This window comes from Melozone crissalis, unplaced genomic scaffold (genome assembly GCF_028551555.1).
Source record: "Melozone crissalis strain CALT ecotype California unplaced genomic scaffold, PUWL_Pcris_2 ptg000120l_1, whole genome shotgun sequence".
NCBI lineage: Eukaryota > Metazoa > Chordata > Aves > Passeriformes > Passerellidae > Melozone > Melozone crissalis.
In genome coordinates this window covers 3,927,309-3,939,319 of record NW_026535896.1, presented here as the reverse complement: position 1 = coordinate 3,939,319, position 12,011 = coordinate 3,927,309, and the positions used below count along the sequence as shown (strand labels likewise).

General features: G+C 44.7%; 1 protein-coding gene across 2 annotated transcripts in view; it reads left to right on the top strand.

Annotated features, from left to right (window-relative positions):
- The first annotated feature begins 1,056 nt into the window (after positions 1-1,056).
- The window catches only part of ARHGAP32 (Rho GTPase activating protein 32), a 247,179-nt gene continuing 236,224 nt past the window's right edge, over positions 1,057-12,011 (top strand). For both annotated transcript variants that reach the window (XM_054292846.1, XM_054292844.1), the window contains exon 1: positions 1,057-1,134. The gene's annotated coding sequence lies outside the window, so the exon portion shown is untranslated. The remainder of the gene's footprint in view (positions 1,135-12,011) is intronic.

Sequence of the window (12,011 nt, the reverse complement as noted above, 5' to 3'; positions counted from 1 at the left end):
AACTCATGCATGGGAAGTTCCAGCTGACTGCGAGGAAGAACTTCTGACTGTGCAGTCATCAAGCACTGAACAGATTTTCCAGAGAGGGTGCGGAGTGTTCCTCACTGGGGATATTCCAGAACGATGGACACAATCCTGTGCTCTGTACTCTGGGATGGCCCTGCTGGAGAGGAGACCCAGAACCTGACGATCCTCTGTGGTCCCCTCCAGCCTCCGCCATCGTGGGATTCTGTGAAATAACCCCAGAACCTTCACAGTCCTGCTCAGCTTCTCACATCCTCCCCCCCTTCTCCTGGCCCCAAACAGGCACACCCGACAGTGCTTTCCCACACTGAGGGAAAAACATTTCCTGTGCCCCGACCCACACCTTCCCCATCACCGGCAGCCCAGCTCTGGTGGCTTTGGTCCTGGAATCCCAGAGTCATTTCGGTTGGAAAAGACCTCTGAGACCATCGAGTCCACCCTGGGACCGATCCCCACCTTGTTACCCAGCCCAGCTGAGTGCCACTTCCAGTCACTCCTCGGACAGCGCCAGGAACGGGAACTCCACCACCTCCCTGGGCAGCCCCTTCCAACATCGAATCACCCTGAAGGAATTCCTCCTGATGCCGGACCTAAACCTCCAATGGTGCAGGTTAAGCCTATGTGCTGTCATCCAGTCGTTGTTCCCTGGGGCCAGAGCCCGACCCTCAGGAGGCTCCAGCCCTCTGCCAGGGAATGGTAGACAGGGACACACTGCCCTGCCAGCCCGAGCGGCATCCTGAGCTCCCTCCTCCGCGTCCCCCTCACGGCTACCCCGACACCGCGCCATCCTCCGGCCCCATCATCCCTCCCCTCACCCACTTATCACTCTCTCCATCTCTTTTTCCCTCCCTCCCTCGGCCGCCGCCTCACGCCCGCCCTTCCCGGCGTCGGGGCGGAGCCGGCGGCAGCAGCAGCGCGCATGGGCCCCGCCGCCTGTCGCTGAGCCCGAGCGGGGGGCGTGTGCCGGACGCGGATCCCCCTTGCCGGGCCCTTGCCGCCCCTTCCCGGCGGCTCCTCCTTACCTGCGGCGGCCGCGGCCATGGCGCTGCGGGCGGCGGGACGGGGCTGGTGAGCGGCGGTCGGGGCGCGGCCCCGCGGCGGCGGAGCGAGGTGAGCGCGGCCAGCAGAGGGGAGGGCTGAGGAGACAGGTCGGCATAGCACCGGCGGTCGCGATAGTGTCGCGACAGCGCCATGCAGGTCGTGAGGGCGGCGCTGGGGTGGGTGATGGGGCGCGCGCCGCGGCCGCTGCCGCCATGGGCGGGAGAGAAAAAGGACAAAATCCCGAATAAAAGCATTCGTGGGTTTGTCGTGGCGGGGTTTTGTTCGTCCCGAGGCTCCCCTTTCCCGCTCCTGGAGCTCCGCCGGGGGTCCCCAGGTGGGCGAATTCTCCTGTGGCCGGGGAACAATCACCGTCAAGGAGGGATAATGGGCATTTCAGCCCATGCGTGCCATCCCCGCGTGGGGCTCGGCGTGGGGACGCGGCTTTGTGCCGCCTCCATTGTCCTGCTGCCCTTTGTGCGGCTGCTGCGGGCTCGCAGGGCTCGTGTCCTGGCCGGGGACGGTGTGAGCAGCGCCCAACAGGTGCGGCGTGGGCTCGCCGAGGTGGTTTATCCAAATTACCTCGGGGAGCTTCCCGCCTCGCTGCAGAGGGAGGTGAGCGGTGGATGCTGGAGTGAGGTCTGTAGGGACGGATCCGTAACACTTCTGGGCTCTGACTGAGCAATGGCAGCTTGGGAAAAAGGTAAATCAACCTTTGAAATCCGCACGTGTGTACTCACCTGTGGTCCTGTTTTTTCTGCAAACCGTGTGTCCCATCGTGTTCTCCCTTGGGAATCTGTCTATTATGGCAAACGGCTGCTCCAGACCTGACAGAGGGCTGCTGGGTTGTTTGAAAGTGAAGGGAACGAGTCGGTTTTTGTTCCTTCTCTGTCCTTTCCACGTGAGATTGTGCAGAAAACAGCACTTTGGACAGAGGCTTGGGCAGCCTCCGTGGGTGCCCAGTCTGTTGTGTTTGTTGGCCCTGGCACTGGGAAGAATGTAATTGAGAGGAACAGGTGGAAATGCAACAAGGTAGAAGCTTAAACTGTGCCATTTAATTTCAAGAAACAGCTGTAAGTGTGTAATCCAAAGGTGAGCAGACACTCTTCTTTGAAATTAACTGAATGAGTCGGTTTCCAGGACTCTTGAAATCTATTTCAAGTGTTTGAGGTTGGAGCTTCTGCAGCGTAGGGACAAATACCCTGCATGTGCTTATCGAGAACATGCCGGTTTTTTCCCACTGCACAGATGTCTTCTCTCCTAAAGTCAGGTTAGCCTTGAGTGAGCAACTTATTTTGACTGGTAAGTAAAATATTACATATTCTTTGTGATAAAAGAGCAGTAAATAGTTCTTGTACTTGGACTGGTTTGTTTTCATGGATCTGATCAGAGCCTTACTAGGGTGCGTGCGTGTGGAGCTGATGGGTTTGTAGTGTTTGAACACATTGGAGCCAGCTGCAAGAATCAAAATTCTAGTCATTTGAGAGCATATGGTGGTAGAGATAATAAAGTGGGGGGAAATGGGGTCAGTCTGGCAAAATGCAAAACCTGTTTCTTAGGGAAACAGAACTGAAAGTGTTACTGTGGTATAAATGCCATGTATAATGTACAGAAGAAATATTAGTCTATTGCCAGAAGCAGATTATTGGCCAATCTTTCAGCGTGTGGTCTTAATCTGGAGTTTGTTTTTTTGAAGTGGTCGTTGTTTCTTCAGAAACAAATTCTTCAGACAAATACATTTGAGGCAAGAAATATCATCCGGGAACTGCTTTAGTTTTTGGGTTTTGTGTCCAGTCTGTAGCTGGATGTTGCAGTGGTTTTGTATCAATTGCTGCTGCTGGGTTGTGAAATATCAGGATCACAGCCCTTAACAATGTTTTCTGTAATGCAAAGCGAGGGGAATGATGATCACCATGTTCAATTTAAGGAGGATGACTGCAGTGGTGACTTACTGCCTGGAGAGAAGATCCCAGAGGGAGCGGAGGAAATCCAACAAAAAAGGGGAATAGTGCTACTTTGGCCGTTTTCCCCCTGGGCTTCTGGTTCTTTTGTGAACTTCTGAAAAGGAAATGTCATTTTGCTGTCTGAGTGCATTGTTTTGCATGAAGTGTCAGACCGCATTATGGGGATGATTCTCGTCAACTTCCCCCATTTCAAAACAAACACGTCAAATACAGTAATATGTTTGTACAAAAGCTCAGTGTGTTTTGCAGGATCCCAATGTCCGTATTTCCAAAAATAAATTATGTTTTTCATACTTTATTATGGCTAGAATAGTTTTTGCAGGAGAGAAGAATTGAGGGTTCTCTTGGCCTTTGTGAACTGCACTCCACCAATAAGAGGAACTTGTTGGCTTTTTCATGAACTAGGGGATTATTTTCATTCGCATTTCCTCAGAGTATTCTTATCTTTGCAGTAGTTCTGATTCCAGTGGCTGTGGCCAAGGCAAGAGCTATTGTCTCTCCTGGTGCCAGGGTAAGGACAGAAGGGGAAGAAGATGTAGGTAAATTTGTAAATTTTGGCTGCAGAACCAGATTGGTCCCATGTGAGCATGGATGGCCTCTGCCAGGTGTGGTGTCCACAGGCCTGGTCCTCTCCCAGGTGTGCTCCTCATTTCAGCTCCTGGGTCTGTGCAGCAGCAGCATTGTGAACCAGCAAGGCTGCTGAGCCTGCTGCTTGTGTGGGTTTGGTGATGGGCCGGGTGGGTCCAGGCTGAGAAGGATCCTGACAGAGCTGTTCTTCCCCACCAGACTCGTGCAGGAATTCAGGAATTTGAACTTGAGCGCGTTGAGTCTGTGTTTCCAGGAGTGGAGATGGTTCTGTGTTGCTGTTCGGCTCTGGATATCTGATATTGCAATAAGAGAGAAACAGATTGCAGTGTTTATCAACTTTTAAAGTCCACAACAGCTTTCCTTGGAAAAACCAGCCATTTTGATATCTGGGGTGAGGCAGGTCAACAAGTCTGGGCAGTGGGAGCATGTGGAATTTCCCAGTGATTTCTATTCTCATGCTAATCTTTTCAGCGGGCTGGCTGAGCGCTGTTGGAGAGGAGGGGTGTGCACATCGAGGACACTAAAGAGAAGCCATTTTTGGTACTTATTGTTATGCAGATTAGGCTTTACAGCCAACAGAATTTGGAGAATCAATTTGGAGAATCGCATAACCCGAGGATGTGATGCTGCGGGTCAGGAGTAATTTAGCAGTTCTAACCTGGTTTGGCTGAAACTGTTCCTCTTCAATATTAATTTTGAGGGGTTTTGTTTGCTTTGCTTAGGTTTTATTTTTGTAAATCCATGTTGTAGCTGAAAAGTTGTTATCTTTGCTGCTGAATTAAAGTTGGAAAACATCAGTTTTCAATTTTTAATTATTGTGATGGGTAAGAAGTGTAGGAAGGTAGCAAAACTGAGTTGCTCATTTGAATTCTTGTTCTGTTTCTCTGTGTGCCTTGCTGTGTTTCTCCCACACTGTCTGCGAGCCCTCAATTCCTGCAGTGCAAAAGATTTAAGTTATGTATAGATTGTTGAGTAGTTTGTGCATGTTCCTTGGGAGGTGTGTGTGTCACGAGAAACCAGGTAAAAGATGTAAATCTCACTCACAAGATTTCCTTGTTGTATGTTGGCTTTCCAAGATTGCTTTAGAAATGTGAGGTACTGGAGAAGTCTGAAGGAGATGCTCCAAGTTAGGATTTTGTTGCACAGAACAGGAAACTGCAACTCTTTGTGGCCTCTGTCTTGTATAATATCCCCAATAATAAATGGGATTTCTGCAGTGCAAAGTGCTGGGGCTGTTAAGCACGTTAAGAAGTCTCTGGGTGTTTATTTCAGTGGTGTTTTGCGGTTCTGAGGTCTGTGCTCACTGCAGTAGATCCGCTTATCCATATTTGTGTGTAATGTTCAATTCTTTGGAGTGTGCAAAATAATTAAAAACTGCCCTTTAAACTATTTAGTAAATTGGATTTGCTTTGCCAGCAGTGGAACAGGAAGTTAATCGTGTTTAAGCTGCTGTTGACTTTTCCAATCTGATTTTCTCCGGGAAGAAACTTTACTACCTAGTTGTTAAATGCACAGTTAATTACCTGCTGATTGGTTAAGCTGATAAACCAATGCTACCAGGTTTACTGTAGTCAGGTTGGTAAATGTGCCATGGACGTGCTTCCTCGTGCTATTGTCTTGCTTTATGATTAAACCCAGTGTTAACTCTCATCATACTCACGATTTCAATGTATTCAGTGTTGTCAGGTGATGATTGACACTGAAGTTACCATTCAGAGGATGTTCTTACTCTGTGCATAAGTTAGGCATATGCACTTCTGGAGTTCATAGTGTCATCTCTTAATAATCTAAGAGAATATGGCTTAGCAGCTTTTAACCCATGATTTAGAAAATAAAACATATCTCCACTTAAAATAGTTGTTGTAGGCACCTTTATGGTCTTTCAGTCTTATTTCAGTAGCTATGTTACAACATTTTGATTGTGTCCCAACATGGTATGAGGTCAGTGGTTGAAGCAACAATAGCTGTGCATCTGTTCCTGGTCAATGAATCATTCACCCTCTTGGTCATCTCAGTTTTGCTGATGAAGAAGCTGCAATTGCTGCCCCTCCATCCCATCCCTACTGTGCCTGGGGTTTTTGCCTGCCCTCATCTCAGTACTGATGTTTGTGGGTAGAATACATTGATTTTTATGTATCCATTATAACTCATTAAGAATCAGAGAGGAACTGGAGTTTCTCCAATTTCCACCATGAATTCATTAAACCAGGACTGCAAGCCCTTTGGAGCCTGGCTTCCTGTGGATTTCAGGGTAAAATTAAATGCTTGAATATCCTTGAGGTTTTCTGTTGGATGGAGAGACACTTGGTGAGCCACGGCTGTGGGCTTAGGTCTTCTGGTCACAGCTCTTCCAATGGGTGAATTGCTTTTAAGGTACGTGGATGAAAGGTGGTTTGCTAAAAGCTTTGTCACCCCTTATTGGGAGGTTAAGAAAATCAGTTTTCTCAAAAATACCTTTGATGGCAAGGTGTTAGGTTATGTGTGGTTTAAAAATTCTTGCTTCTTACAGAAAGACATATTTAATTCTCTGTGTATTTTGTTATCTGAGGCATTACTGACTAAACACATTTCTATTAAAATGTTAAAGTTAAGTTGCTGTGATTTTTTCCTTCCCTTAATTTCAGTAACAATGTTTCCTGGCATTTGGGCAATGAACTTTCTGGCCTTGATACTCAGGATGCTCAAGGTGTCTGTGAGTTCTCTAGGGAAAAAGAGAAGATGCAGTGCTTGGTGTTTTGAAAACAGTTTGGTTTTTTTGTGCCAACCTAAAACAAAGAAGTTTTCCAAATTTAAATGTTATAATTTTGCCATATTCTTACAGACTTCACTTAGGCATAAGAGTGGTTATTATGAAGAATGTAGCTGGACAACCCCGTTTGTGCACAATTTTAATTGCTGCAAGAGTCTATGAGTGTTTGCTGATATTTACCCTTTTCCTCCTTGTTATGATTCATGAATGTCTTCATTAGATTTCATAACAGCAACCTTGTGCCAGGCCTTTTGTGTTTGTGTTTTACAAGAAGCATCTCCAGAGAGTTAGCTCCTGCCTGCTGGGAACCATCAGTCTTTTAACAGGGTGATTTCAGTAGTTTTTAAAATTTATTTTGACTTCAAAAAGACTTATTATCTTGCTTCATAAGGCACCTTGCTGGTTCTTCCCCCCAAATTTACATAGCACTGGATACAATGTGGTGGAATCTTTACAAATTTTATCAACAATTTGCAAATCAACTTTTCATGGCCTATGAATACATTTCAGTAGCTGCTTTCCATAACATGCCCTTATGATTATCATCTTATCCCTTACACTCTGTCTGGGATAGAAATGAAAATTGCTGTTTGGGTATCATGATTTGTTGTTAATGCTTATATGTGTATTTATAATGTATGGATGATGATACTACTTTTGTACTAAAATATAAAATGTAGTTTTTTTGTAAAACGCACAAAGGAATGAGCAATAGCTATGAATATTCAGATAAACAAAAAAAAATTCTTGGGCACAATCTGTAAACCAGAGTGTGTTGCTCCTTCCTCGCTTCTAGGAACCTGCAGAGGTGTAATATGTTCACTGGAGGTTGAATCCCTAAGGAGTACAGGATTTTTATTTCAGCAAAAGTTCTGGTAACTTATTTTTTAAGTGTAAATGAGATTCCATAGTGGTCCTGTTGCATGATGCACAAGGCAAGCTTCAGACGTAAAGTTCAGTCACTGGTAACTGCTGCAGCTTATTTCATTGAAGAAACAGGAACAAAAGTTTGTTTGTAACCACTCTGGAACTGAGAACAAAGGCTGCGGGGACCTTTGAACCCTTGTGGCTGTGCATCTGAAGGAGGAATTGTTCAGGAATGGGAACAACTGCCAGAAGACCAGGGATTTGCTTTTCCCGACAACTTTCTCCAGCAGTGCTCAATGACTGCATTTAAAGCAAAAAAAAAAAAAAAAAAAAAAAAGAAAAAGTTGGTTAATTGGAAGACTCCCTTACTTATTCTTCCCACCGAGCTCTGATTTGATAATCAAGCATGCTGGGATGGTTATTCTTACCTTTTTTTTCACCAAGGCAAGCTTTGAACAAATGAGTGTGTGTGCTGTCTTTTTTGGGAGAAGTTTAATGATTGATTGCAACCTTAAACATTATGTTCTCTCCCAATGTTCTGTGCTAGAGATTCTGGCGTGTGAAGCAGTTTGTTTCCTCTGCTTCCTGGTGTTGTTCTGACTTCACAATTATGTTTCATTCGCTGGTAGCTGTCTGCTCAAGGAAGAGGGTAGGGAATTATCAGTGTTCTGAAGAAATTGTTACTTCTTTGCAAAATGTGTTGACTGGCACATTGGGTCTCCGGTGGGTTGTCCAGTGTGAAGGTTCTGCTGCAGGCAGTGATTTGTGCCTTATCATTCACCTTTGTGAATTTTACAAGGCTTAAGCAGAGGATGGGCTACGCTGGATGAACAGATTCTCCAAATTGCTTTGTGCAGAGGGAGAGAAACCCACTATTAAGGGTTTATTATTTTTCCTTGAGTAGTGAACGTAACACACCAGCTGGAAGAAGCAGAGTTGTTCATTTATATTTCTCATCCTGAACATGCAGCTCATAAGTGTGCTCAGGCATGCATGTAATGTGTATGTCTGTCCCTCTTTCCCTTGCTGGAGAAACACTCTGTGCTGCTCTGCAGTTCTTTGCACAGAAGGGAGAAGCTGGGTTTGCCCCTTAAGAATTGAATTAGGCGCAAAACAAGTGGAGGCATGTAATGAGACCTGGAATGTGGTTGTCTCTGTGCAGTCACCCTTGGAGAGGATGCTTCAGAGCAGTTTGCAGCCAGGTGATGTTTATGGCTGAGTGAGAGCTTTTCTGGGGTGTTCCCTGCTTACCTGGTTCCCTGGAAGACACAGAAGGAATTGGGAAAACTCCAGTTACCGGAAAGAAGAGTTAGCCATTGGGTATGATCTGGCTGACAGATAAGTGTTTTTAGCAGTGATTCCTCTTGCTGCTAGAGAGGAAAAACAAATCAATTTCTTTCAAGTTATCGGGGCCTCCAGTTCTTCACCCCTTTTTCCTTTTCCCTGAGGGATGTACACGTGGGGTGGCACTCAGGGCGAGGCTGTTGTAGGTCCTTGTCATATGTTCAGCCTGCCATTTCATCTGCCCTGAATGACAGCAGCTCTCAAATGTCTTGTCTTTGTTCTTAAAACTGTTGATCTCTTTCTAACCTCTGGCTGCAGTTTCTGTGAAATTAGGCTGGGCTGTGGGGAGATTTGGCTTTGTAAACCTGGTTCCCAGGAGCATGGGAAAACTGTGTGGTGGTTGCCCTTGTCTTTGAAGTTCTTTATGGGGTATGAATTGGTTGTCACTGTGCTCTTGACTTTCTCCCCTGTTAAGATATGCAGCAGCTTGAGCTGTTCAAGTAACCTCTGCTCAGTCACCCATACACAGAACAATTGCCAATTGCATAAGGAAGCCAATACACCCGTGGCTATTCAGTTCTGTAACCATATTGTATTAATTTTAGAAGAATGTAACTGTCTGGAATGCAGCTTAGGAGCATTCTTAACAGTTTCATGTAGATTGCAAGAAAACTTAGTTCTGTGATTGCATCCCTTGCTAGAGGTACTCTTTGCATTTCCTGTTTGGCAAATGCCAGGGTTAACAATTAAACCACAGTTAACATCTATGATTAAAACTGGAAATGAAAACATATAGATTGGTGTTTTAGAAAACTTAATTTGTCAGTTCTTATCTCTAGCAAACGTGTGGAGGAGGGATGCCATATGGCTGCTAAATATAACTCAACTTGCTCCTGAAAGCAGTTGAAGAAGTACAGAAGTTCACAATCTGGTATCTGTGTTGTTAATAAGAATGTGCTGCAGAATTGTAGTGCAGACTAAGGTAATGGGAAGAGAGCCAAAAGTAATGCAATGACATGTAAGCATTTCCTGTGATGGGGGCTGGCACACTCAGCATCCTGCAGGCTCTGGGCCCTTCCTCAGCAGTGTCAGCAGTGCAGGGGGGCAGGAGCTGCCCAGTTACACCAGCTTTCTGCTCACCACCCTTGCGGTCCAGCAGCTCCTAATCCTTGTTTGCTTTAAATATTTGCCCTGCTGCAGCCCAGTGCTGGGATGGTGGAGAACTCAACCTGCTGGAGCTGAGTGAGATCAGGAATACAGGGCTGTCGTGGCAACGCTTGAGAGTAGTTATTCACAACTTTTAATTCTGTTTTTAAAATTCTTCTTAATACTAACATTTGTGATTTTTTTTGTGTGGATATACTGCCAAAATACATGTGATGCCCTGTTTTAAGGTTACAACTATAGTTGAAATAACGGAACATTTCTAGTAAGTATTTTCAAACTGTATCTGTGCATGCATTTGAAGGAAGTATAAGTTAGTCATGCACTGTGCAATGGATTGTTTCTATGTATTTTTCAGCAGTGGATATTTTTGTGAAATAGTTTGATTGTGAAATACTAATCTATAAAAGAGATTAATAATTTTCTGATGGGAAAACCTGTAAAAAAAGTAGAGCTCCAAAATACTTGAATATTATGAATTGAATACTTGTGATTTCCTCCCCCTCGCAAAAAAAAATTTAAAAAAATTACCCAGCCTGTCATACAGTTGTTCTCACTCCTATTTTTGAATGCAAACATCCAAAATAGGTGTTGAACTGATTTAGCAAAGCACTTTAGTATATGTCTAATGTTAATCCAAGGGCTCCTGATAGGATAAAAAGCATTGCTGAACTGAGGCAGAAATATCTGATAGGAAAAGCTTATCCTTGAAAAGAATCAGAAGAGGAACTGTATTGGTTATATTCCTTCAGGCCTTTAAAATATTTCAAAGGGATGAGTTTAGACTTTCTGATGGGGTTTTGGTGGCTAAAAATGCAGTTATACAAATCACAGCTTGTTGGGGCAGGGAGAATTCATTTATGCACTTGAACATGTGCTCGTCCACTGTTTTCTCTGAAGTTGAATTACAGACAACAAGAATGCACTTTGTTGTTCTTTAATAATAAATAACAGCATAGCAGTTTTGATCTTCAAAGCACTGCTCAAACCTTAATTAATCTTCATAATACTCCTGTGAGAGACTTAAAAATACTGCCTACCCTTTTGGACAAGGAGCTCCTTAGCATGGAGATGTTGGAGGGTTTGCTCTGGGCCACGTCCAGGGCCAGCTGGGACAGTTGCTCAGAGATTCTTGGCACTGGGAGCTTTGGCTGCTTCTGGAGGCTGTGTTGCTTTTCTCATTTATGTGTTAAAATTTCAGAGAGATTTGAATACACAAAAAACTGCAGCTCTTGAAATGATTTTGGATTTCCAACTGAGTGTTAACTTATGCATATGCATGTTGGAATTTCCCTGTTGAATATTCCTGTAGGCAGGAAAGTGCAGAAGGTTTGTGTTAGTGCTGTTGTGTGGGAGCAGGTATGGAAAACTGCACTTCAGAAAGCCTGGGTTGCAACTTTGGTGTGACAAGGTAGAAAATAAAAGTATGTAAGTCCTTGAAAGAGTCTGTCATAAATACATAGAAAGTGTCTCTCAGTCTGCCTTCCCTAATTGTCCTGATTATTTGTGTTCAAAAATGGAGAAGAAGAGGAATTAATGTAGATGTTGATTTTCAAGGTTTTCCCAAGGTAATTGCTGATTGGAGTTTCAGGACAGATTTAGACAGTACATTGCCTACATCTGGAGAATAAAATAGGAATGGCAGAATGAACTGAGACTGTTCAACTTACCTGGAGAAAGAGTTCAGAAGGAATTATAATGTAAACTCTTGAAATGTGTGACCAGTGGGACCCAGGCTTGTCACATGTGCATTTTTCTCACAAACAGCCGGAGGGAGTTCATTGAGAACTGGTTACTGCTGCAGATAAGGAACCCAAAACATGGGCTGTCAGGAGAAATGCAGAGGTGTATCAAAGTGTTCACATCTGTGTTTGCTTCTGACAAAACAGACCCAAGGGCAGAATGTTTAATGTTTTGTTCAGTGCTGTGTAAGCTCAAACTACCTTTTCAGAAACTGGGGTGCTTCAAAATCATGAGTAGTCTCTAACTGATGTTTTTGTACTGAGCTCTGTGAATGCTTTGACGTTGTAATTTCTGCTGGAGGTTGCACCAATTTGCATGAGGAATGAACGTGGGACTGGCTAGTGAAGCAGAAAGCTGACAACCCATTTAACAGGTCTGAAGGATTCCTCAGCAAGAAGAGTAAAGTCAGCAGAATCCAGGAGCCAAACACCAGAAAAGCCTGGTGCACTTAACCTGGTGACCTTGTCATCCTGGAGAAATGTGGCAGGACGATGCTCCCAGCACTCCTGGGGTGAAGGTCTTTTCAGCATCCCCTGCTGAGCCAATTGTTTGGCCCATGGGTTCCCAGGAGAAATCTGTAAAGTGTTTAA